Source organism: Nannospalax galili, unplaced genomic scaffold, assembly GCF_000622305.1.
Source record: "Nannospalax galili isolate Female #2095 unplaced genomic scaffold, S.galili_v1.0 scaffold454, whole genome shotgun sequence".
NCBI classification, from domain to species: Eukaryota; Metazoa; Chordata; class Mammalia; order Rodentia; family Spalacidae; genus Nannospalax; species Nannospalax galili.
The window spans coordinates 3,667,594-3,693,345 of NW_008334929.1; the positions used below are offsets into that span (position 1 = coordinate 3,667,594).

At 41.9% G+C, this 25,752-nt stretch overlaps 1 pseudogene; it reads right to left on the reverse strand.

Moving 5' to 3' along the window:
• Nucleotides 1-17,666: 17,666 nt before the first annotated feature.
• LOC103731305 lies at nucleotides 17,667-18,533 on the reverse strand (annotated as a pseudogene).
• Nucleotides 18,534-25,752: the final 7,219 nt, after the last annotated feature.

Below are 25,752 nucleotides of genomic sequence, written 5' to 3' on the forward strand. Positions count from 1 at the left end.
CATCTCCTTAGGATATGAACTTATGCCCCATAGGGCCAGTACATAATTTCCCCATTTTCTAGCTTATTTCTTTGTAGGGTATAGATAGAGCTTTTAGCTAATCCTGAGATGTGCTGGCTTAGATCTGATAGTATAAGAATGCCATTAAGTATCTTTTCTATACCAACCCTTGAAAATATTTTGTGCTTTGTAACACCTTAATACGATACAATGAATAAGTGCCGGTTGGTATTTCCTGACATGTAATACAGTAACAGACAAGTTTTGAAAGAAAAAAAAAAACATGACTTCTTCCAAATATCTTGTGTCAAGACGGCTCAACATCACACAACAAACAACAGTAGCTCAGCCAAACGTGAAGTCACTTTCCCCAGATAACAAGAAGTCAGGGAGCCATGGTGCACACATAGTTGTAATCTCAACACTTGGGAGGCTGAGGCAAGGGGGACCCTGCCTCGGAACAAGAGAAACAGCAACAGAGAAGTCTCGAGTGAATGGTCTAGTGCCAAGACATTTTCTAAGAGACTCGCCCGTCTTTCTCTTCTGCCTGTCTCCTAGTGTGTACAGCTAATGGTCTTGATTGTTTAACATGGATCTCCTCTGCTGGGCATCATGTGCACATCCTATGGAAAGAAAGTGCAGAATAAAATAAAAAGATGTTTTTTATTGGGAGAAACACAGCTTTTCCAAAAGTTTCACCAGGAAGTTACTTCTTGTAGCTCATAAATCTAGATTATCTGGGGACAACTCTGGTTTTAAAGAGGGTCTGGGGAGGAGGATTTTATTTTAAGGTTTTTTTAAAATTATTTTTATTTTATGTGTATGAGTGTTATGCCTGCGTGTAGGTAAGAGCACCCGTGCCGTGCAATGCTCATAAAGGTCAGAAGAGGCTGTCAGATCCCCTGGAACTGGAGTTACAGACAGTTGTTAGCTGCCATGTGGGTGCTGGGATTTGAACCCGTGTCTTCTGCAAGAAGAGTTAGTGTTCCTAACCGCTGAGCCATCTCTCCAGCCCTGGAGGAGGATTAAATGGCATATAACTACTGAAATTTTGGGAACAAAGAAGCGATGAAGCAACGGTAGGTAAGCCTGATGGTAGTATGTGGCACTCAGGTGGAGAAACATTTTCTTAACTAATAGATAATTATATTGCAACATTATTGTACAGGACAGCAGCTGAGCAGGAAATCATTATTATGTCACCAAGAGTCAGTTAACAGGGAGAAGTAAATGTCAAGATTTAAAAATCCTTGAAGAAGATTTTAGCCTTATTATTCTAGTAAGCTCTATGGTACTGGATTAATGTGAGAGATGTCAGTATGAATTCCCGTCTATCAGTTATGTGCCCACTCATCTATCTACCCATCCGTTCTCTATTCATAGAGATATAAATGCAGAGCCGTGTGTTTGCTCTGCCTTCTCAGAGAGCCCAAGAGCAGCCCACACACTAAGTGCACAGGTCTTGTTTATACACCATTCATCACCAAAACAGCTGCTTCTTTCAGTAATGACTGACTTGGGGGTTGGAGCAGGGTAAATGCTACATTAAACTCAGACACACCTGGTAGTGCCACAGAGTATAAAATGCTCAAACATCTCCTTAAATCACAGGAACAGACAAATCCAGAAGAAAGCCAGGGACCAAAGCAGAAGCAATTTGGGCAATGAGATAAATAAAGTAACATTTGATTAAATAGTTTATATATGGATATAAATTATTAAAAGTTTAAAGTAATATTTACTCCTACAACCTACTGACAAATCATACATAGCAGATCAAGAAATATATGTCTAGGTAAGGATTATCTGAGAATAACTGGTCTTTGCCCAAGATTTATCTACATGACACACAGTAATTAAAAATACCAGACTGGTGGAACTAACCTTCTTGGGTGTTTAACAGACATACTTTGAGGTCTATAATAATTTGGTCAGAGGGACATAAAGGACACTTTTTGCTCCTTGCCCTCCTAGGTCGACTAGTTCCAGGGGACTATGAGCATCTCTCAAAATGTCCTGTAATGGTGGTGGGTCACCTGCCCTCTTGATCAAGGAGGCCGAGGAGACCCCACCAGATGGAGGTGAATCAGTGTCCAGTCTATAAAGAGGAGGGTCAACACAGAGGAATCATGTCTTCCATGCTTCCAAGCGAAGCCAGCTAAGGTCAAGCAGGACCTTTGACTTATCTTCACATAGACGGAACTGGTAAAAGAAAGGAGCCAGGGGCTCCTCCCAAGCCCATGTGACCCCTGAGGAGCAGATTCTCAAACGACCTTAAGAGTGAAAAAATTGGTTTATCTGGACCAACTGTATGGCCTTAAACACCCAAAAGGAAAGTATAACCAAAGATTAAAGGGGCCAATATAATTTCATAAGAGTCAATATGTATAGCTAAAGGCTATATAACAAGCAACAATGCCAGACAGGAGATACCTTCTTTTGAGTTGTTGGCCTCGGTGGCCAAAGGAATTCCCAGACAGTAACCCAGCATAGAACTGGGAAATGGAACAGCAGACCCCAATCTTATCCAAAGGAATATTGACAACTGATCACCGCTACATGAGGAACAGCTGACCCTCCTAAAACAAAGACCTCTAGATAGGCCGACTAGATTCACCAGAAGGGCAAGTAGTGGGGAATGGCTGGGGGTGCTGACAACACAGCAGACAGTAGCAGGGATATCAGAGTATAAGGGCTCTAGTGGGGGAGGGAGGCTATGGGAGGGTGCTACCTGGGAAGTGGGTGTATAAATAAATTTTAAAAAATTCTTCAAAGCATAAAAAAAAGCTTAAAGTAATATAAATATGTACTGATATAAATTATATGAGAGAAGAGACAATCCCTCCTCTCTCTCTCTCTCTCTCTCTCTCTCCTCTCTCTCTCTCTCAAGGACTTGCCATGTAGCCTAGGCTGGCCTGGAGCTTACTGTGTAGCAAAGACTGGCCTCAAACTTGAGGTCCTCCAGCCTCAGTCTCTCAAGTGCTGGGATTACAAGTGTGTGCTACCATGCCTGCCAAGATAAATTTTCAATACAGAAATTCCAGATAACACAGGAGGTAGGGCTTAATTCTCCTACCCCATGTCACTTCAAATGTAGGCTAGATGTACTGGCGCTCTCTAAAAAGAATCACAAAAGGAGAAATTAACAAATTGACTTCACATTGGCCAATTCAGCAGGCAATGCCATGATCTAGTGGCCAAGGTCACCACTGCTATCACCAGGGGCGAGTTATGTTGTTACTGCGTACTCCTCCCTGACATGTGTGTTGAAGAGAGCCTTTCATCTTTTTAATATTCCCATAACTCCAGGCCAACCCAGAGAAAGACGTTAGGCAATCCTACGTTTCTGAACATCTTACAAAATTCATATTCCTCAAAATTGTCAAGGTCAGAAGAAGTAGGGGAGACTGAGAAGCTCATAGACAAAGAACACGAAGGAGACAAGTCAGCACAGTGCCCCGGGAGAGGGTCTGGGATAGAAAACAAGCGTTGGGGAAACACTCCTGAAATCTAAAGGTATTTGAACTGTGGTTACTAACATGTCAGCATTAGTTCGGTAAGTTCTCCAAGTTTAACAGAGATACTAATATTAGCGAACACTGGTTGAACTCTACATGGAAACCCTTTGTTCTCCTTTACAAACTTTCTGTAAAATATGAAATTAAAAGTTTGTGAAATCTCATATAATTAAAGCTGGAAAAGATAAATCCTGTTAATGATGTGTTACAATTGTGTGCATGCAGATAGTTAATGGTCTCTAAAACATCTCAGAGCAGACAGCTAAGAATGGCTTAAGCTACTTAGAATCACCACGTTCAAATGTCAGGTCCTAACCATACAAAGATATTTAATTTGAACTTTTCACTAAATGGTCCTTTTAATGAGACTTGTGGACCTCTGTAACCCTTCCAGGTCAAGTGAAAGCAAGTGCAATTAATCTTTATATTTGGCACCAGAATTTTTTATTAAATCCTATGCCATCTTTCCTCACAAGATCATAGTTACCTTAAAAAAAAATCCCAACTAAAAATTATTTCTACTTAGAACATGTCTTTTTGGAATAGCAGTTTGGCTATAATCAACACATCAGAATTTTAATCTTGCTTTCCAAATCATTCTTTCAATTACCTTGAAAAACTTACCTCACATCTTTCATAATCACTGAGGTCCACAAAATTCTGTAGGTTAAAATAAAGGAATAATTATTAACCATCAAAATCTTCTTGAGTGGCTGAAGAGATGGCTCAGTGGTTAAGAGCACTGGCTGCTCTTTCAGAAGATGGCATTTAGTTCCCAGCAACCACATAACAGCTAGCAACTGTCCATAATTCCAGCTCTAGGGGCTCCAATGCCCTCTCCTGGCCTCTTCAGGCATTGCATGAAATGGGTGCACTTACCTGTAGGCACAGCAGTCACAGAATGAAGATAATTTTTTAAAAGCTACTTGAAATAAATGTGTTAAGAATATGTATTGTGGAAGAATACTACACCACTTTGTGGCAATCAGATGGAGCTTCTCCAATTTCGTATTTGCTGGTAGCAAAGTTGAGTGGAGGTACCAAACGTGCCATTCCCACTGAGAAACAGAACAAAAGGAGGCGATGAAGGAAAGAAAACCAGTCTTCAAACACCTCCATTCCCAAATACTTCAAATAACATTTTTCCTTGCAGAGATCCCTTCTTCCAGAAACCCAACATAAGCTTCAGGTTCCTGGGTTAAAATGGATGGAGCAGTTGGGTTTCAATGTTGGAAAGCTTCCAGCAGATGTCTTTGATTTTGTCAGTTACATTCAGAGCCAGCTGTCTCTCTAAAAATATCTGTGTGCTTCTTTTGGGGACTGATCAGTAAACAATGACAAGTGTTTGAGGCCCTTGCCTTCAAGGACTACAAGCACAGGGACCATGTGCACCTTGTGATTTTAGCAGGATAGCTGAGATTACCCATCAGGCACGTCATCACCTCAAAGAGGCACACAACGGGGAGCCATGTTACTGAACTTCTCTGTACATTTTAAGGAAAAACAGCTTTGTTAATTCTATATTTGTTCTCTTTTTTTTCATCAAAAGTCTGTCACTTGTATCAAGAAAATCAGTTCCTTCCTTTCCCACATTTTCATTGTGGTAAAATACACAACATAAAGAAAGGTTTACCTTTGAAATTATTTCTAAGTAAAGCAGTGGTTTCTGAACAGCCCTTTTCCCTGAGCTGTCCCTGAGCTCTGTCCCTGAGCTCTGTCCCTGAGCTCTGCATTCATGAGAGTAACTTCTGTCTCCTCTTCCCTGGGCTCTGGCTCTAGATTAGGATATGTGAATCTGAGCACTCTCCCCACTTCACAGAAGCAGATTGGCTTATTCCACTTAGCACAGATTTCCAAAGTTCACCAATGCTGTTCCAGGTGATTCTTAGCCATCCTTCTCTAACCTTACTAAATACTCAACATTTTAGAAAAAGACGTTAAATGATTCTCCTATTCCTGGCACTTTTGTGTCTGAATTGCTCTTTGTTGACCTTCTCCTCCCGTCATTTATGGACATTCCCTAACTTCCCAGCTGACTCAGCAAATTCCACCAACCACATTCTGTGCCAAATTCATCACAAAAAGTCAGAATTTTGTCCTCCTGGGCCTCAGTTCTCACATAAGGATTGCTCATCTCACACTTGCAGCTAAATATAGCAGCAGTTTTTACAGAGCAATCGAGTATAAAATACGTCCTGATTCCGTAGTCAGTGGATGAAGATAGGTTTCAGTGGAGGGATGGTGGAAGGGTCTGATTAGGTTTGCTTCGAGACTTATTTAAAGTCTTAGTCATAGAACACACACACACACACACACACACACACACACACACACACACTCACACACACACACACTCACACACACACACACTCACACACACACACACTCACACACACACACACACACACACACACACACACACACACACGAGAAAGCGAGGTGAGCATCACCGGAATGTTCTTGCCAGCTTCCTGTCTGCGCAGCCCTCTCTCTGGTCTTCATTTCTGTCATTTTCTTCTACAATGATGATGCTTTGTTTGAAAGCAAACCAAACACACAAAAAGACTGACAGTCATCGTCAGGGTTCATCAAGAAAAATGAAAGTATTCTTGGAGTAGCGATATGTGCTCTGAACTGGCCAAGGCCATTGTCCTGCCGGGGTCAGAGAAACTTCTCCAAGACTGTGAAAGATCTGCAAGTTCTGGTTGCTTTGTCAGGAGAGTGGAAACAGAAACAACATTAAAGATTAACATGTGAAGGAAGGAAGTGGGCAGAGAAAGACCGGGAGTCCCTTTCCCCTGGGCTTCATGCAGTAACTAGAGCACGCTGGTGGACAGGCAGGTGCCACGTGTAGGGTCTTTAAGGTGCCTTGAGGCTCTTGGTCCAGAGCTTTCCCAACCTCACTAGGCCATTCTGTTTTCCTCTCTTAATAAACTATCTCTGTCTTTATTTCTAAGCATGTTTCCCTGGTCCAACCCTTTGTTGTGGGTCACAAGAACCAGGATACCTCCAATGTTCCTGGGACACTCCAAAGAGTGCCTCGGGACTCAGATCTGTGTCTATAACAGCGCGAATCGGTCAGTGCTGGAAATGTTTATTTTTACGTACATGGCGACTGACACTCGGGCTCATTTAAGAAGATGTTAACGATATCAGAGAAATAAAAAAGTTACAGTTGAAGATGAATGTTCTCGTTTGTTGGTTTTGAGGATTGGATGAATATTCCTCCTAGTCCCCTCCCAAGTAGAATTCTGGAGGCTGAGGCAGAGGGATCTCTGAGATCAAGGACGGCCAGCTGGGGCTACAGGGAGACTGTCTCAAAGAGAAGGGAGGGAGGGTGGGAGGGAGACAGAGACAGAGAGAGAGAATTTAAAAAGAACTTGTAAACCCCCAGCCCCAGCTACATTTCTGTTTTTGTCCTCACACCTGCCCGCAATTACAAGGCTCACCAAAATAAACTCCCTTGATGGTCACATCCACTTGGTTGTTCCAAGAGAAAAAACAGCAAGGACTGGAAATTGACCTTTCTTTGAGGCTCACTTGTCCCCTTAACTTGAGGCTTCAGTCAGGCCTCTTCCTTTGTTTTATATCATTTCATTCCCTGTTACTTTTGTAGAAAAGGTAGAATGTGGTTTAAAGACTCAAATAAGAGTTTTAGGGGGAAATAAAAACTCTGTATTATTTGTGGATACTGTTCTTGCTGAGCTGAACTTGTTGAAAATTTAGGCTACTCTTTCAAAAGTTTATTTGACTTTATAGTTACAGTGAATGTGAGATGCTCTTTTCTTTTTGAAGACAAAGATACATTTGTTATCTTGGGACTTAGATTTTGGCTTTCTAGATCATCAAATAATAATTGATAATATGCATACTTGTGCAAGATGAAATTTCACAAATATTATGTTGATTGTATTACATACCCCTCAAATGGCTTTGTAGGCATCGGGAAGCCAACATCCCTAATGAAGTGGACTTCCCTACCTAGGCCAACGTCCCTAATAGTGAACTTCACAGCTTACAACTGGAAAGGTAGATTGCACACCAATGCCCACACACTCACCCTGTGGTTTTGGAGCAGAATGCTGTGCTATTCCCCTGGAGGAATCATCATCTGAGAAGGCAGCTGCTCCCCCCTCGCCCCATCCTATCTCAGCAAACAAATGACGTTACCTGACTGGACCTGAAGTTCTGGCCTGTGCAGTGAGGGTCTTGAATCACAGGGTTTCTGAAGCCCCTTTGTCTTTCTTTTGTGATGACAGAGTCCTGTGGATGAGGGTTTTCACTTCAATGTGTGGCTGAGTGTCTGGTTCACCTGTAATTCATAGTTAAGCTGAGCCAGTAGACTGTAATGCCAGTTTTCACTCCACCGGCCAGGAAAGAGCAGGTGGCTGCTGATTTCCTATGTTCTAAGGGACGTTATTTGTCCGTGATAACCTAGATAACGTTGGATGCCTGATGGCAGCAGCATCTTTCCCTGGGCACATGGTGTGTTTAGATGCTAATTGCTGCCTCATTTGTGAACCATTCTGTTATTCACAAAAGCCTGGTGAATATAAAGATAGAGGTAAATAAAAGAAATATCTGCATCAGCAACCTGAAATTTCACCTTCCTTCTGGTTAAAACTGTGAGCTGAAAATACTCTACTAGTTGTTCAGAGCTTTAAGAGAAGAGGTGGAATGAAGACATTTGATAATTTGGTTGCTATGCAACCACTCTGCTGTTATGTAAGCTCTCACCATTTGAGGTGATATGGAGGGGGTGGTAAGGATACTGACGCAATGAACATGCAAAAGGTACTTTTCCTGTGACAGTGCCAGAGTCTGAGATCTGGCGTTGGAGAATATTTATAGGTAAGAAAGGCCACCAGTGAGAAAAGCCTGCATTTTGGCAAGATTATGGGTTTATGTTACAGACTGGGAGGGGCAGAAGTTCAGCAAATGACTTCAGCTTCAAAGAAGAAACACACACTTTGATCCTTTGAAGCAGGATGTGCTCTAAGCAAAAAATAAGGAAATGTGAAGAAAAATACAGATGAAGCTCGGGGTTCATTATTACTTAGTACCCTTACCTAACTGGATCTTCAGAGCAGTCTTGTAAGGTGGATAGCATTGTTCCCACTGTATAAAGGAGAGGATGGAGGTTCATGTCCAGTCACTTGCTCAAGGTCACACTATGGTTGGGGTAAGCCTGACACAAGCACTGTTGGTTCAGGGCCAGTGTTTTTCCCATTACATTACACGTGGTAAGTGATCGCTTGTGCCCAGTGTATCTGGCACACTAGTTGCTTTTTCTTTTATGAGTTCCGGGAAGAAATTATGAATTATATTATCTTTTCATGATACAATGCTTTATCGCCAAGACTTTTGGTGGTTTGCTGAATTAACAAAGGGAATACATTGAGTAAATGTCCATTTTATTGGCTTCTATTTTCTCAGACTGTCAAAAGAACTTAAATAGAAAAATTGTTCATGTACTAAGAAATAAGATAACTGAGGGCTGGAGAAACGTCACTGGCTGCACCCACATGGAGGCTGAGAACTAACTCCAGTTCTACGGGACTCAACACCCTCTTCTGGCCTTCTGGGGCATTGCATGACATGGGTGCACATACATACATGCCGGCAAAATGCTCATACAAAATATAAAATAAAATTTAAAATTAAATAAAATAATTGCAAGTTACTTAAAAGTGGCCTTTAAATTTTAGCTAGTGTACGTCTCTGACTCATGGGCTGACATGAGTATTCTTAGTGTGTCTGTTTGAAGCATGGCCACGGGAAAGATAGTGGGTTTTACTGAAAGGGGAGAAGTTGTGCTAGAATTAGGTTAGTAAGATGCCATAAGAATACTTTTTAAAATGATATTTGTATTCTTTGAAAGTTACATATACTTATACAATATATATCAATCACATCCACCCACCACTACCTCCTTCCTTCCAACTCCTCCCAATGTTCCCCACTCCACATTCACTTGGGGGCATGCAACCTATCAGCAGTCACAACCTGAAACGAGAGGGACTCTTCTTCTCCAGCAGCCATCACCTGTCAACAGCTCCTCTGATGCATGCTGCACGTAGAACAGTGTTCTCTCATCTAGAGGCACAATGACCATGAAGATGACACTTATCCTGTTGTATGACATCCATGTGGCGTCCACATGCTCACCTCAGTTTATTACTGCTGTCAGTGGGGATGCAGAATCTGTTCCCTGGTTTTGTAGATAATTGAAGCACTCAGTGGCAAGGATGCTTAGAGGCTTTCAAGACACTTTCTGGGGGTCTTGTCTGCAGAGACAAAGCCCGAGTTTTGATGTCTCCTTCTCCTGATGGCCTGTTGCCGGCTCTGCCGCTGCTGCTGTTTCCTTTGGGCTGTTAGAGTCTCTGGTGGTCTTTCATCACCATTCATTCTTCGCATCTCTCATCTTCAGCTTGCCTCTCTCACATACTCTTTGTACCTTGTGGTAAGGAAGCTAGACCAATGAAACTAGGTTTGTAGTTATCTAAACTGAGTAGGTAGTTTACATTTTCAAAAACAATCTGAAAATAAACTGGTCTGTGTCAATTTTAGGCATTTGATTGGGCATTCGGGAGAATTCTAACATAGAACTACAAGTACTGACAAAATAATTATTCCATAATTGTCCAATTCAATTCAACAGATCATGTCATAACAGCTATGTGAATTCACACAATTAGATATTGTGGAAGATAAAATAAATAAAATATTGTCTGCTCTTTGGTGGTGTGGTAATTATGAGCAAAAGAAGCACACGCCTACGTTCTCCTTTTTGGTTCATGTTTATAGTACTGGGGGTCAAAACCAGGGCCTCCCACAGAAGACCTCCATCATTCAAAGGCAGTCACACAGGGGGACCCAGCATCAGGGTGGGTGTGTCTCAGTTACCTGGAAACTTTGAGGACAGAACATGCTGAGGCAGAGAATGCAAACGGGTGTGAAGATATTGAGAGGACGTGTTTCTGTCACTTTGAAATGCCTATTGTGTGCCAAGAAAAGAATCACATTTAAGAAGGCAGTTAAATAATATGACCTCTGAGTTTCTAATAAGTAACTATTTGTGAGCTGTTTGAAATATAATACAGATGAATTCAGATATTCAGTTTCTGGTTTGGAAAATGACTAAAGTGACTCTTAAAAAGTATTTCAAATGCATGATACTTATTTTTAGTATTCAAAAATAAGAAAATTGATGGGCATGGTGGCATACGCCTGTAACCTCAGCACCCTGAGAGACCAACATGGGGTTGCTGCAAGTTCCAGCTCAGCTTGGGCTACAGACATCCAGTCTAAAGAACTCAATAGTAGTGCCCAGAGTGGTGGTGCACACTTGTAATCCCACCACTCTAGAGGCAGAGGCAGGCAGATCTCTGTGAGTTTGAAGCTGGCCTGGTCTACATAGTGAGTTCCAATAAATAAATACAAACAAGAAATAAGAACAAAACTGAAAGATAGTGTTTTTTCTTTTCTTTTTTCCTTCTAATTTCTGAAACATCTGTTGAGCATTCAATACGGGAACAGAAATGTTATATTGTGTGAGGGGCCTTTTATCGGAATGCTGAAATTACAAATCAGATCCTTGTAGGAAATTCCTTATAATTGTGAACCAGTTAAATTTAGAAAACATCAGTTGAAAGTTAAACTGCACAGAGGAGAAAATGTTAAGAAAAATATTAAAAGCACTTAACAAAAAAAGACATGATCCTTCTCCCTAAAAAGAAAAATGAGTATCATTATTTGTATGTGGAAAAGCACATCTGTTTCAGCATATATTTACCCTTATTTGCTTTAAAAATCTGATGTCTAGCAAAGTATGCCCAACGTAGGAGACACTGTAAGAGTCATGACGTGGGGGGCTGGAGAGTTGACTCAGAAGTTAAGAGCACTGCTCAGTGCTTGCAGAGGATCGGAGTTCAATTCCCACTGTGGCCGCTAGCAATCCTCCATGACTCCAGTTCCAGGGAGATCTGATGCCATCTTCTGATCTTCGAGGGCATTGCATAACATGGGTGCACTTACATAGACAATACACTCATACACATTAATAAAAATAATAAAATATTTTTAAAAGTAGAAAATATATAATATGAATTGTCATTAAAGTATGTTCACTTTAGGGCATGAATTTAACACAATTTTTTTCTCCAACACAGCCTGCATGTAAGTTGATCTCTGATGATGTCATTACAAGTTGGTGTCTATTGTGGTCTTGAAATTTTTCTTCATCGCATTTTTTTGTAATCTTGGAATTCTTTACAAGGTAAAATTGAAAAGCAACAAATAATTCTTTCTGGGCTTATGGTGTATGAATGAATGATTAAAACTTGGAAGAAATGTCCACAATATTAAAAGCTAAGATTTCTTGAAGGAAACATGCAAAAGGGAGGAAAGGAACCAACACATTCAAATGTAAAGTGGTCTCTAGTTACCACGGTATAGCTCTGCATGCTGGTTCCTTTATTGTCCTTAACCTCTGGTCTTTAAGTTGATAACACAATTCAAAGAATTAAGAGAGAGGACTGAAGCTGTGGACCCCTCCTGTGAGCTGGTGCTGTCGCTCCATCGGTGGTCCTGTGGTTCCCCTGTGCAAACTGCAGCTGTGGTCCCTGTGATACCTTCCTCCTTGGCCCCCTGCCCTGGACTCCCGAGACCCCCCCCCCTTTAGGACTAACTGCTCTTTTTCGCTTCTGTAAACTGCTTCATTGCTTGGCTGAAAGGACAAACTGCATTGACCCCATTCTGACTAGCTGTTTCAGGCAAGCCTGACCATGCCCAGGCATGCTGCAATCTCCACCTACCACCCCCACCCAAGGAGGTTTTAGATCAAGCAAGTCCAGGCATATAGCAGCCTTATAAGGTAGGAACAGAGACTCCTGGCCCTACAGATAACAGCACATTCCACAACCCTGAGGGCAGCACCCACCAATGAGAAACCTCCAGGACTACATCCTTTGTAACCAATCAATTCAAAAGTGTGTTGGCACGCGCGGGCTCCTTAGACCAATCAAGATATGACTCTATTATTCTCCTCCTCTCATTATCTGAAACCTATAAAAAGCTTCCTCCCCCTGCAATTGGGGCTCTCCGTTCAGCTTGGTGGGCGAATGCCGTAATTCTTCCTTGTTAATTGTTCTGGGAGCCCGAGCTTAAGCCCGAATAAAGACTCTTTGTTCTTGCACGCTCTCTGGACTCCGTGGTGATTCTTGGGGATCCGTCCACTGGGCATAACAGACCCCTCCTGTGAACCTGGAGTCATGGTCCTCTTCTGTGAACCTGGAACTATGTATGGTTCCCTAGTGTGAGCTCGAGCTGTGATCCCCTCCTGTGAACCCAGAGCTGAGGTTCCCTTCTGTGAACTAGAGTTGTGGTCCCTTCTGTTGAATCTGGAGCTGTGGCCCCCTCCTGTGATCTGGACCTATGGTCCCAGATCCTTATGATTCTGGAGCTGTGGTCTCCTCTTGTGAGTAGAGCTGTGGTCTACTCCTAGGAATAAGAGCTGTGGTCCCCTCTTGTGAGCTAGAGCTGTGGCCCCCCACTTTTCCCCTCCCCATGAGCAGAGCTTTGGTACCCTCTTGTTACTGGGCATTGTCTCCTCCTGTGATCCTGGAGCTGTGGTCCTGTCCTGGGAACTGGAGTGGTTCTCCTTCCCATGAGCAGAGCATGGACGACTTCCTGATGTTGGGCAGCAGTTTCAGTCTTCTCTGAGTGGCTGCATTTCCCACACCCCCTCCCCTGAAGTCTCAGGTTTCAAATGGCAGAGGTTTTGCCTCTTATTCTGAGGACAGGGGAGGCCTCTGTTATTTGCAGATTCTGATCTTGGGAGGACTGATCTCTGGATTGGACCTCCTGCCTCCCCTGTGGAGCGGTCCTCACTCCACTTGTGGTCCTGGGTGTGCAGGCCTTGATGTTGGGCCTCTCCCATTAACAGGCACCAAGAGATTTCCCGTTATTTTTCCATTGCTCTTCTGCAGCCCTGGCGTGCCTTCACCTGTGTCCTAACTGAACTTCTAGAGATAAAAATCACAGTCTGAGAAGTTTAAAAAATTGGATGGAAAGTACTGTAATGACTAAACTGTTACAAGTCTCAAACTAAAAATACGTATCATATCTTAAAGTATAAATGTGAAATATATGTATAAATATATAATAAATATGTGTATAAATATATGTCTAACATAATTTTTGCATATTGCTTACTGACAAAACTGAACTACCAAGCTTCAACAATGGTATGAAACCTGCCACCTTTCCTGTACTGAGTTTGCCATTCATAGCCTTTCCAATTCTCCAACTTGTACAAAGTCTTTCAATATAGTCATGCTACTTCTTAAAGAAAAAAATGCTAATAAAATACTTTAAAATTGGGGCCGGAGAGATGGCTCAGCGGTTAAGAACACTGATTGTTCTTGCAGAAGAGCCGGATTAGAATCCCGGAACCCACATGGCAGCTAACAACTGTCTGTAACCCCAGTCCCAGGGGATCCAACAGCCTCTTCTGTCCTGCGGGCATTGCACGACACGGGTGCACTTACCTACATGCAGGCAATACACACATACACATAACATAAAAATACAGGGAAGATCTGACACCTTTTTCTGGCTTCTACTGGCATTGCATGTATGTAGCATACTTATGTACGTACAGATAAAACACTCATACATAAACATTTAGAAATAATCTTTCATTTGGAAGAGCAGATGTACTGATAGACCATCAGTTATTCTTTTGAATAACTGAATTATTTATAATCAGCTTTGGTACTTATAATTCTTCATAATCTATCACAAAACATGTCATTTAATATAAAGTTTACTTGGTAGCGTTTAATCAATCTGTTTGTGATGCCCCAGTGAGATGTATGAAAATCACACTGATAGCAACACCCCTTTCAAAGTGGCGTCATTTGGGGCTTGATACTGCGTTTGACTCTTTTTGCACAATGAGCTCTCAGAACCTCTGCTTCCAAACTTCAACCTGATTTTGTAGTTTGTTACTCACTATCTCTTGAAAAAGGACACTGTAACATGACCAATAATGATAAAAAAGAGGAGTGGGGTCAATAGCTTTTTTTTTTTTTTTAGAAGAAGAATTTTTTTACAGTTTTAACATTTTAATAAACTATTATCAACGCAAAGAACCATTTCTGTAAAAAGTGACTATAAAATTTTTAGGTTCACAGTTGAATTAATAGTTATACAATATTGAACTCAGTATAAACCCTATAAGACATAAAATTGAGTTTTTAACCTTTAAAAAAGATCTCCATTTCATTTTAAAATATACTGTTTCTTACAGAAAGACTCGTTTTTGCTAATAACACTTAGATATTGGAACACGCATCTCTAATCTGTATGTATCTGATTATTACTAGTCATGGTCGGTTGCACTCGGATCCTTGGCACCTGTGTATGGATATAAAGTCATCGGGTAGATTTCAGTGGTTAAAAATGATAAACCAGGAGTGTTGGAAGATGGCTCAGTGGGTACAGAGATTGTAGTTCTGAATTTGGATTCTCAGTGCCCATATAAACACATGTGTCTGTAACCCCAGCCCCATGTAAGGGGAAGGGACAGAGACAGGTGGCTCCCTAGACTTTGCCAGTCAGCCATTCTAGCTGAAACAGCAAGTGCCCAGTTTAGTGAGAGAAGGTCTGTCAATAAATAAAATGGAAGACCAGGGGTGGTGGCACACACCTTTAGTCCCAGCACTGGGGAGGCAGAGGCAGGCGGATTTCTGTGAGTCAAAGGCCAGCCTGGTCTGCATAGCGAGTTCCAGGCTAGCTGGGACTACAGGGAAACCCTGTCTCAGAAAGACTAGAAGAACAAGAAAAAAAGATAAAATAATTTAAACCTTATAAAGCTATTTGGCTCTAAAACTACCCTCATCCTAAGATGACACACAGAGAAGGAGATCTGAAATTCCTTGTGTGGATCTCACTTTTTAAAAATACTTTATTATTTTTATTTTATGTGTGTGCATGTATTGCCTGTGTGTAGGTAAGTGCACCCTTTGTAATACATTTTTAAGGCTGAAAAATGAGTTTTGCTGGTTTTGTTTTAATTCAAAGGCAGAAAATAAGCACTAATAATTCATTTTCTCATCCCCCAGCTGTTTCATTTCCCCAAACGTATGCACTCAGCAGTGTTTTGTTAGTCTTGTGGTTATGATACAATGACGTATGGTGAAAACTTACCTCAATTTGTGGACACATTTGACTCAATATGAAATACAAGGACTGTACCTCACTGGCATTTCCCTTTTCTAAGTGAATAATAATAGCAATAAATATTATTTTTGAAATAATACTCTTGAACTTTATGTGAATTTATGTACTTTCCCTCATAAAAGTTGAAGAAATTACTGTGTGCGCTATGCTTTTCTCTTTCCTCTGACTGCCTTTCAGTTATGTAATTGAGTTTATAGTGCTAGGAATTTTGATTGCATTTTAGTGTAGCCATAATTATAACCCACACACTCCAGTTACAAGTATTTATTGGACTTCAGTTTGTATATTCAACTCATGTCCAAGCAGGCAAGGGTGACAGATTTCACTGAAGAATTCATAGTGTCAGGAAACACCCTGTGTCCTCTCCATTTTGCCCTTCGATGGTCAGTTTCCAAAATATCCAGGTATAATGGTCTTCTCTAGTATAAACTTTTTTCACCTCTTTGGGTTGAACAATCATATTTAGATTTGGGGACACTGTTTTGCTTTGTTTGGGGTTTATAGTTCAGTTTTCTGTACAGCAGACTAAATTATTATTTTCATTTATGGCATGTGGGTAGCTTGCCTCTGACATCTACTTTTCAAACTTTTTATTTTATTTTTAAAAAATTTCATGGACGAATATTGTACACTGAGCAAGCCCCTCGTTCCGGTCTCTCTCTCTGCATCTCCTGTTGTCTTGTTGTTCCCTAGATAGTTTCATTTCTACTTCCTAGTCCTATATACAGACGTGACTTTGTGATATTTGTCTGAGGCTGGCTTAATTTGCTTAATATAATGATCTCCAATTGTACCCATTTTCCTGCAAGTGGCATCAGTTGTTTCTTGTGGCTGACAAACATTCCATTGTTTAGATACCATGCTCTGTAGCCTCTGTTGTTGGGTACCTCGGTGGGTTCCATCACTTAGCTATTGTGAGTCGTGCTGCTGCAAACATTGATGTGGAAGTGTCTCTACAATATGCTGATTTGGAGTGCGGTAGGAGCAGTGGAGCTGGGTCGTATGGAAGATTTAATTTTGGTTTTTTTGAAAAAAAAACCTCCATACTGCCAAAGTGACTGGAATAGTTTGCAGTCTCACCAGTAATGTATAGGGCTCCCTTCTGTCCACATCCTCCAGCATTTGATACTGTTTTCTTTTCTTTTCTTTTTTTACCATTCTGTAATTGTTCTACTTACTCTTTTCATTCTAAGAATGTTATCTTTTGCAAAGGATGGCAGCCACATCCTTGATCACACTTGACCAGAAGCCTCACTCTCACCTTGAAGATGAACATTTTTCCGAGTACTACTTAAGTCACATCTCATGTACCTCTCTGTCGATAATGGCAGAGGTTTGTTTTAAATATTTTTAACACCTGTAATAAACTCTGGAATTTGCCAAGAATAAAGGTACTCCAGTTACTGATTAGCATTGTGACGATAAATGCAACCCTTAAGAACAACAACAAAAATCACTCAAATTTTCTCAATAAAAATAACCACTGCCTTAACGGTCTTCTTCTATAGACTCTTCATTTTCAAGCCATAGTGAAAGGAACTGTATAATTTACCAATTTCGTTTTCTACTATGCGCCTTCAAGATACTTTACTGAAAACAAGTACCTGACACAACAGAATGACATCTGTAAAATGTAAAATTGGAGTGACAGAGCTGAGGTTACAGACTAGTAAACTCTTTGAGTACTCAATGGTTACATCTTAACACACACACACACACACACACACACACACACACACATATATATATATATATGGTCCAATAACATAAAAATGGAGAACAGCATCTGAAAATTTATCTCAATGTTCAGAGATAGAAGGGCTAACCACTCCTCTCATTATTATCCGCAGGCAAGTCCTTGTTTATACTGCATCTGATGACAAACACTGGCATCTTCCCAAGCTACTGTATGAAGAGGATACTGAAGGTCATCACTGTACAGCATACTGCAACATAAGGACTCTTGCAGTCACAAGTTCTGGCACACTTCCAAAATATTCCCAATAATCCAGTTCTATTTCTGTCCAGGAGGCTGGGTGCCAGGGATCGGATATAAGTACACATACATATAAACAGCAACATTACAGTGAACAACCTCTGAAAATTGAAAATGGCAGATATAGTGAGCCTGGTGCTGGTCCAGCCACATCATCCTTCCAGGCCCAGGCGGAAGAGACTGATATTGTTTTCTTAATTGCTGTCATTCTGTCTGAAGTAAGATAGAATCTTAATGTCTTTAAAAATTACTTTATTTTTTATTTTATGTGTATGAGTGTATTGCTTGCATGTATGTAAGTGTGTCCATGTCGTGCAAAGCCCACAGAGGTCAGAAGAGGACATCAGATGCCCTAGAACTGGAATTGGGACAGTGGTTAGCTGCCAGGTGAGTGCTAGGAATTGAACCTTAGTCCTCTGCAAGAGCAGCCAGTGTTCTTAGCTGCTGAGCCATCTCTCTAATCCCTTAATGTGTTTTTTTTATTTGCATTTCTCTGATGTCTAGTGAAGGTGTACATTTTTCAAATGCTTATTGGCTATTTGTAATTTCAACTTTAGAGAACTATTTGCTCTTTTCATTAGCCCGTTTGATGATTGAGTGGCTTGATTCTTGTTTAGTTTTTTGAGTTCTTTGAATATTCTAGAAGGTAATCTGTGAGCTATAAGATTGGCAAAGAGTGTCTCCCATTCTGGTGTCTGACTCTTCATTCAACTGCTTGCTTACCAGATACTAGTTTTTAATTTCACCAATTCTTCCTTTTCATTTGTAGACATTATTTCCTGAATGACCAGGAGTCCTGTTCATAAAGTTCTTGCCTATGTTGATATCCTAAAGTATTTTGCTACTTTTTTCTCTAACAGTTTCAGCATTTGGGGTTCTGTATGAAAATCTTTTATCTGTTTGGACTTGATTTTTGCGCAGAGTGAGAGATAAGGATCTAGCTTCAATCTTCACATGCTTATCTGCTTCTCCAGCACCTTTTGTTGAAGATGCTGTCTTTTCTCCAGTGTGTAGTTCTGGAATCTTTATCAGCAATCTGGTGTCTGTAGCTGTGTGGGTTTCTATGTGCTTCTTTCATTCTAATTAATTAATCTATATGTCTGTTGTTATGCCAGTATCATGCCTTAGTTTTTGTTATAGTTCTTTACTGTGGCTCTGGGGTAACAAATCAGGTGATGCCTCGAGCATCCTCCTTTTACCCAAGATTGCTTTGCCTATAAAGGGTTTTTTTTATGCTTCCACCTGGGTTTTAAGGATGTGTTTTCTGTTTCAGTGAAGAATGACATTGGACTTTTCATTGTAATTGCATTGAATCAGTATACTGCTTTGGGTAAGACAGACATTTTCATAATATTAATTCTTCCAATCCATGAAGGGGAAGCCTTCCCATTTTCTAATTCTTTCTTCAGCATTTTAACGTTTTCATGTAAATAACATTTCCTTTTCTTTTCTTTTTGTTTTTTTGAGACAGGATCTCCTTGGTCCTCACAGAGATCTGCCTGCCTCTGCCTTTCCAGTCCTGGGTTAAAGGTGTGCACCACCATACCCGGCTACTGAAGTAATTTTAAAATGCAATATTTAATTAATTCTTTGAGACTTTCATCGTGCAGTGTATGTTAATCATGTCCACCTCCTGCTCTCTAATCCACCCAGATCTACCCTCTACCTCACCACCTCTCCTTTTTTCAAAGTATTTTCTTCAGTAAGTGTAAATGGGATTGTTGCCCTGATTTCCTTCTCAGGTTGTCTGTTATTGATGTATATAGGAAAGCTATTTGTTTTTGTGTGTTGTTAGCCTGCCACTTTGAGGAAAGTGATTCCAAGCTCTGTGAGTTTTCTGGTGAAGTCTTTAGAACTTCATTTATAGAATCATATCATCTGCAAATAAGGGCAGTTTAACTTCTTGTCCTATTTGTATCCTTTTTATTTATTTCCATTTTCTTATTGCTCAATCTAAGACTTCAAGCACTATTTTAAAAAGAGTGGATAGAGTGGGCACCCTTGTCTTATTTCTGATTTTATTTATTTATTTACTTATTTAATTTTTGAGACAGGATCTCCCTGTAGCCCCAGCTGGCCTGGAACTTGCTATGTAGACAAGACTGGCCCCAATCTCATAAAGATCTGCCTGCCTCTGCCTCTGGAGTGCTGGGACTAAAGGTGTGTGCCACCCCACACCTGGCTTTTATTCCTGATTTTAGTGGAAATGCTTTAAGTTTTTCTCCATTTAATATGTTAGTTGTAGATTTGTTGTATATAGCTATTATTAGGCTCAGGTAAATTTCTTCTGTTCTTAGTCTCTTGCATTTTTCTGCATCTTTTGAGATGATCATGTGATTTCTGTCCTTGGGTCTATTTATGCAATGTATTATTTACATTTAGTGATCAGCATATGCTGTACCATCCCTAAATCACTGTAGTGAAGCCAAATTGATCATGAAGAATAAGAATAATATTTTTGATGTGTTCTTGAATTTACTGTGCAAATATTGATAATTTTTACATCTATGCTCTTCAGGGTGATTAATCTGTAATTCTCTCTCGCTATCCTCTCTCTCTCTTTTTTTTTTTTTTTTAAATCAGTGTGTTAGTTACTTTTCTTCCTTCTCTGACCAAATTCCTGAAAAGAACTAATTTAAGGGAAGGAATTATTTTGACTTGTAGCTCAATTCCATCATGACAAGGAAAGTATTACCATAGGAGCAAGAAGGGCCTAGTCATGGCATCCACAGTCAGGAAGAACCTGAACAGGAAGTGGGACCTCCCTAGAGGCCTCAAGGCCCACCCTGGTAACTCACTTCCTCCAGCAAGGCCCTGCCTCCTAAATATTCAGCAACCTTTCAAACAGCATCACCAGTGAGGACCAAGTGTTCAAACACAAGAGGTTGTGAGAAAATTTTCACATTCAAACAACAATCAGATTCTGGCCCTTGGAAGCTCAGCAGTCACTCACATGAGTTTGCTTGAGACTTCTCACTGAGCTCCATTATTGGATTTCTAGCACTTGTTAACGACAAGCCCCTGGATTCTTACTTACAAGATACCAGAAGTTTCAGGTATCTATTTTCTAGTATTGTTGCTTGAGTTTGAAGACACTGCCTTATTTTTGCTTTCAGTGTCTGATTCTTCAGCAGAACTCATACATTCACTAACTGCGTCAAAGCCTGCTGGGTGTCCTGTTGCCTGAGAAAGCCTTGGCTGCTGTGTGAAGGTTTTGATCTTTTCTTAAATGCTCCCGGGCCTTTGCATGTTCTGTAGACACTGTGAAGACAGGTGCTGACAGAGCGAGATCGAGAAAAGATCTTGTAAAGAAGCCCAGGCCTGAACTGACTCAAGCGCATTTGTGCATTCACATGGCGTGTATAGCTTCATCATCCACTACTGGGAAATTTATCATCCCCTAGTTTTCTTCCAATGACCTCTGTAGAGGTAAGACTCAGCACTTTACCAATAACTGACCAGAATTACTTCTGATGAGGTTTACCAGATGGAAGAAGGTTCATCTTCAGCATTTTATAAATTGGGTCAAAGGTTAACAATCCGAGCGTGTGCTGTGCACTATTAGTAATGTCTTTTGTTCTGTTAGGTGGTCATGTAGCACAGAGCATCTGTTAGGTCACACTCACAAGGGCCAGAAGACTAGACTGTCTGGAGGAAGTATTCCAGATGCCAGGATCTCAGTTCTTCATCTCAAGGCCGCCCAAGTACCCAAAGGTCTATTATAAGTACATATAGATTTTTCACATGTAAACTCCAGGGGTATCCTTTCAATGGTGCCTCCTTAATTAGAGGGGAGATAAGCATTTCCTTCAAAGTCAGCATGGGTTGTTTTACTGGATATTTTACTTCTATCAGTTTCTGAGTCTGAAGAGGAAGACTGTCTTTGAACATATGTAACAGGGTTTCTGTAGGTTTGCCTTCATACATTAAAACCAGTTCCACATCCACATCTTAATCAGCAAGCCTTTTGCAACCAGGTCAATCCTCATTACACTACCCAGTGTCCAACTACCCAGATCCTTGGGTTAGCTTTCTCCAGCCTCATCTTTCATCACTCCTATTTTGCCCTCAGTTTCTGTGTTTTTGTTTCATGCAGACAATCTAAAGTATGTTTAAGAGCACATTCAGTGGTAGACACCGTGGTTTTGAACAGCTTTGAGTTCTTCCAGAAATGGATCAACTGTTGAATTTTTCATCAAAGCATGGAAGTCACCACTGGGAAAGGTAGAATCGGTCTCATCGTTTCCATGACGTTTTGTCATCTTTTATGATGTCTTGCTCTCTTCTCATGGTTTTCGCTAGATACTTTTTGTGTGACAATAACTCCTCAGAAGCCCGAGTCCCTGATAGCTCGGCATCAAATACAGCAAAGATGCCTGAAGACCTTTTCTCCAGAATACGCTTCCCTTTATTCCCATGCTTTCTCCCTGTTTCCCTTCCACCACTTCCACCACCTTGTCTGGCTGTGTCTCTGGCTCCTCCATCCAGCAATGACTATGGTAGCTGATCACATTGCATCCACAGATCAGGAAGCAGAGAGATTAAACAGGAAGTGCAGCTGGACTATAAACCTCAAGGCTTGCCCATAGTTGCCTGCTTCTGTGTCTTCTTCTAGTGAGGCTCCACCTCCTGAAGGATCCATAACCTTTTCAAACAGTGCCACTAGCTGGAGACTAAATGTTCAAACACATGAGATATGGGAGATAGCTCAAATTCACACTGCAAGAGTTGGGATGTCCTGTCTATTGATGAGAATAGAATATTGAAATCACCCACCGTTGCTTTGTTGGAGTTAATCGGTGACTTTATATTGAGTAGTATTTTTTTTCCTTTTCTTGTTTTTTGAGACAGGGTCTCCCTGTAGCCCCAGCTGGCCTGGAATTTGCTATGTAGACCAGACTGATCTCAATCTCAAAGAGATCTGCCTGCCTCTGACTCCCAAGTGCTGGGATTAAAGGTGTGGGCCTTGAAGGACTAGCTACTAGTAATTTTTAAGATGAAATTGGGTACAGTCATATTTGATAATCTATGTTTAAAATTGTAATGTACTTCAGATGGCTTGTTCCCTTGATCAGTGCAAAAATCCTTTTTTTTTATAAAAAAAATTTTATTAAAAAAATTCTGGTGACTAGTTTTGGTTTGAAGTCATTTTGTCACGTATAACAGCAGTGACGCTTGCTTGTTTCCTAATTCCATTTGCTTGGAATACCTGTTTCCGTCTTTTCACCTGAGTGAGTCTATGGTGCTGAGGTGCATTTTTTGGAGGCAGCAAGTAGATGGATCCCGTTTTCAAATCCGATCTGCCAGTCTGTCTTTTGATTGAGGATTAACACCATGGATATTCAGGGTTATTATTGAAAGTTGTCTATTGATTCCTGTCCTTTTGTTGATTTTGTGATGTTTTATGCTCTCACATTCCTCATTTGTTTACTTTTATAGCCTGGGTTATTCTTTCTTTCCTGGGTATATTTAGCTTCCTCTTCAGCCCATGAAGCCTGAGGCCTCAGCAGTCTCAGTCTGGCTCTGAGGCGGGGGATTCCTGGTGAGCCCACTGGTCCACAGCTCACGTTGGAAGGCCAAAGAAGCTGGTTCTGACGTCAGTGGATGGAGGAGAAGCTGGTTCCGACGTCAGTGGATGGAGGAGAAGCTGGTTCTGAAGTCAGTGGATGGAGGAGAAGCTGGTTCCGACGTCAGTGGATGGAGGAGAAGCTGGTTCTGACGTCAGTGGATGGAGGAGAAGCTGGTTCTGACGTCAGTGGATGGAGGAGAAGCTGGTTCTGACGTCAGTGGATGGAGGAGAAGCTGGTTCTGACGTCAGTGGATGGAGGAGAAGCTGGTTCTGACGTCAGTGGATGGAGGAGAAGCTGGTTCTGACGTCAGTGGATGGAGGAGAAGCTGGTTCTGACGTCAGTGGATGGAGGAGAAGCTGGTTCTGACGTCAGTGGATGGAGGAGAAGCTGGTTCCGACGTCAGTGGATGGGGGAGAAGAGGGTTATGGCGAAGCTGGTTCCGACGTCAGTGGATGGAGGAGAAGCTGGTTCTGACGTCAGTGGATGGAGGAGAAGCTGGTTCCGACGTCAGTGGATGGAGGAGAAGCTGGTTCTGACGTCAGTGGATGGAGGAGAAGCTGGTTCCGACGTCAGTGGATGGAGGAGAAGCTGGTTCTGACGTCAGTGGATGGAGGAGAAGCTGGTTCCGACGTCAGTGGATGGAGGAGAAGCTGGTTCTGAAGTCAGTGGATGGAGGAGAAGCTGGTTCCGACGTCAGTGGATGGAGGAGAAGCTGGTTCTGACGTCAGTGGATGGAGGAGAGGCTGGTTCTGATGTCAGTGGATGGAGGCAGCGTAGCCGCAACAGTGGGATAGACACATTCACCACAAAGGAGTGAAGACAGACACATAATTAAACTTTAAAATATTAAAAAAAAAAAAAAGAAAGAAACATCTGTTTCTGAAAGTGCAGTGATGACTTGCTGAGCCTCTCGGTCTCACGCTATGGCTCCTGTTTCTGCTGGCAGTTTCTCTCTCTCTCTCTCTCTCTCCCTCTCTCTCTCTCTCTCTCTCCCTCTCCGGTGTGGGGCTCCCCAAATTGATCTCTCTAGGATGGATTCTGGGCTTTCCCTCTTGCTTTGTAAAGTTCCTCATTTTACTTTGCTACTAAGACTAGAGGTAGCTGGGTGTGGTGGAGCAGCCTTTACTCCCAGCACTCTGGAGGCAGAAGCAAGCAGATCTCTTTGGGTTTGAGACCAGCCTGGTCTACACAGTGAGTTCTAGACCAATCCTGAAAGGTGCTAGTAGGCTACCCAAGCACCTCCACCCATCTTTCCAATGTCTTGTCTCGAATTTCTTGCATATAAAGCAATAGCCAATATTTTGCTAACACTTGATTGATAAGTTGGGTGAATGGAAATTCTAGGTGTAAATAATTTTCTCAGACCCTGTCTCAAAGCACACAGACGGTCACCCTAGCCTGTTCTTTTGATTCTCTTCAAGTGCCCGTTTCTTCCGCCTCAAGCCAACTGCCAGCTTCTAGGCTTTAACTCAGCTGTGGTCCTGGCCAGCTCAGGTGACCCAGTGCCTCTACTGACCGTCCTGCCTGCCTCTGCCATTGTAACCGGCCCTGTTCATTTCTTTTTTTTAAAAATTTTTTGTTGCGGGTTCTCCTCAGGCCAGCTGTGAAGACCCTGACTTGGATGGGTCCCCTGCCGATGGGGGGGGGGGGCAAGAGGCATGGAGTCACGACCCACAGACCCTGGGAGTCGGGTAGAAGCAAGCACTAGGCGAGGTGCTGCAGGCTCGGTTAATGCAGGAGGGGGCGGGCCTTATATTTCCCTTTTCTCCACCCTCAAGTCCCTTTAGTCAGCATATTGTTTTCTGATTGGTCCGCAGCACACAGTCTGTCAGCAGTCACTGGACTCGTGGGCAGGGTACGGAGGTGTGGGCTCCTTTTGGTGGGCTATTTGCGGACCAAGAAGTGAAGTCAATTCTTGCTGAATCCCAGGGCTCTGGGTAGGGCGCCATCTTTGGAGGCCTCCTGGTACAATTTTTTTAATCTATTGTTTTTATTTCATGTGTATGCATGTACTGCCTGTGTGTAGTAAGTGCACCCGTGTCTGCAATGCACTCGGAGATCAGAAGAGGCTGTCTGATCCCCTGGGACTGGAGTTACCGACAGTTGTTTGCCTTGTCAGTGCTGGGATTCGAACCCGGGACTTCTGCAAGAACAAGCAGTGTTCTTATCCACCTTGCTCACTTCTTATCGTTCATTTTAGGTTCTGCCTTCTAGCATCATTTCTTCCTGCCTTGCTTTCCTTCCGGCTACTGCTGGAAGGCCCAGTGATGGTCACATGGAACCCTTTCATTTTGTGCCTGTCCCCAGGCAGCTGAATGTGGCTGGAGAGGCCACACTGCTCCTTAACGCTCATGTCCACTAAAGCCCGTGGCCTCTGTGCCTCCAGGTTGGGCTGCACTTTCTGAAGGTGATCCCTCTCTGC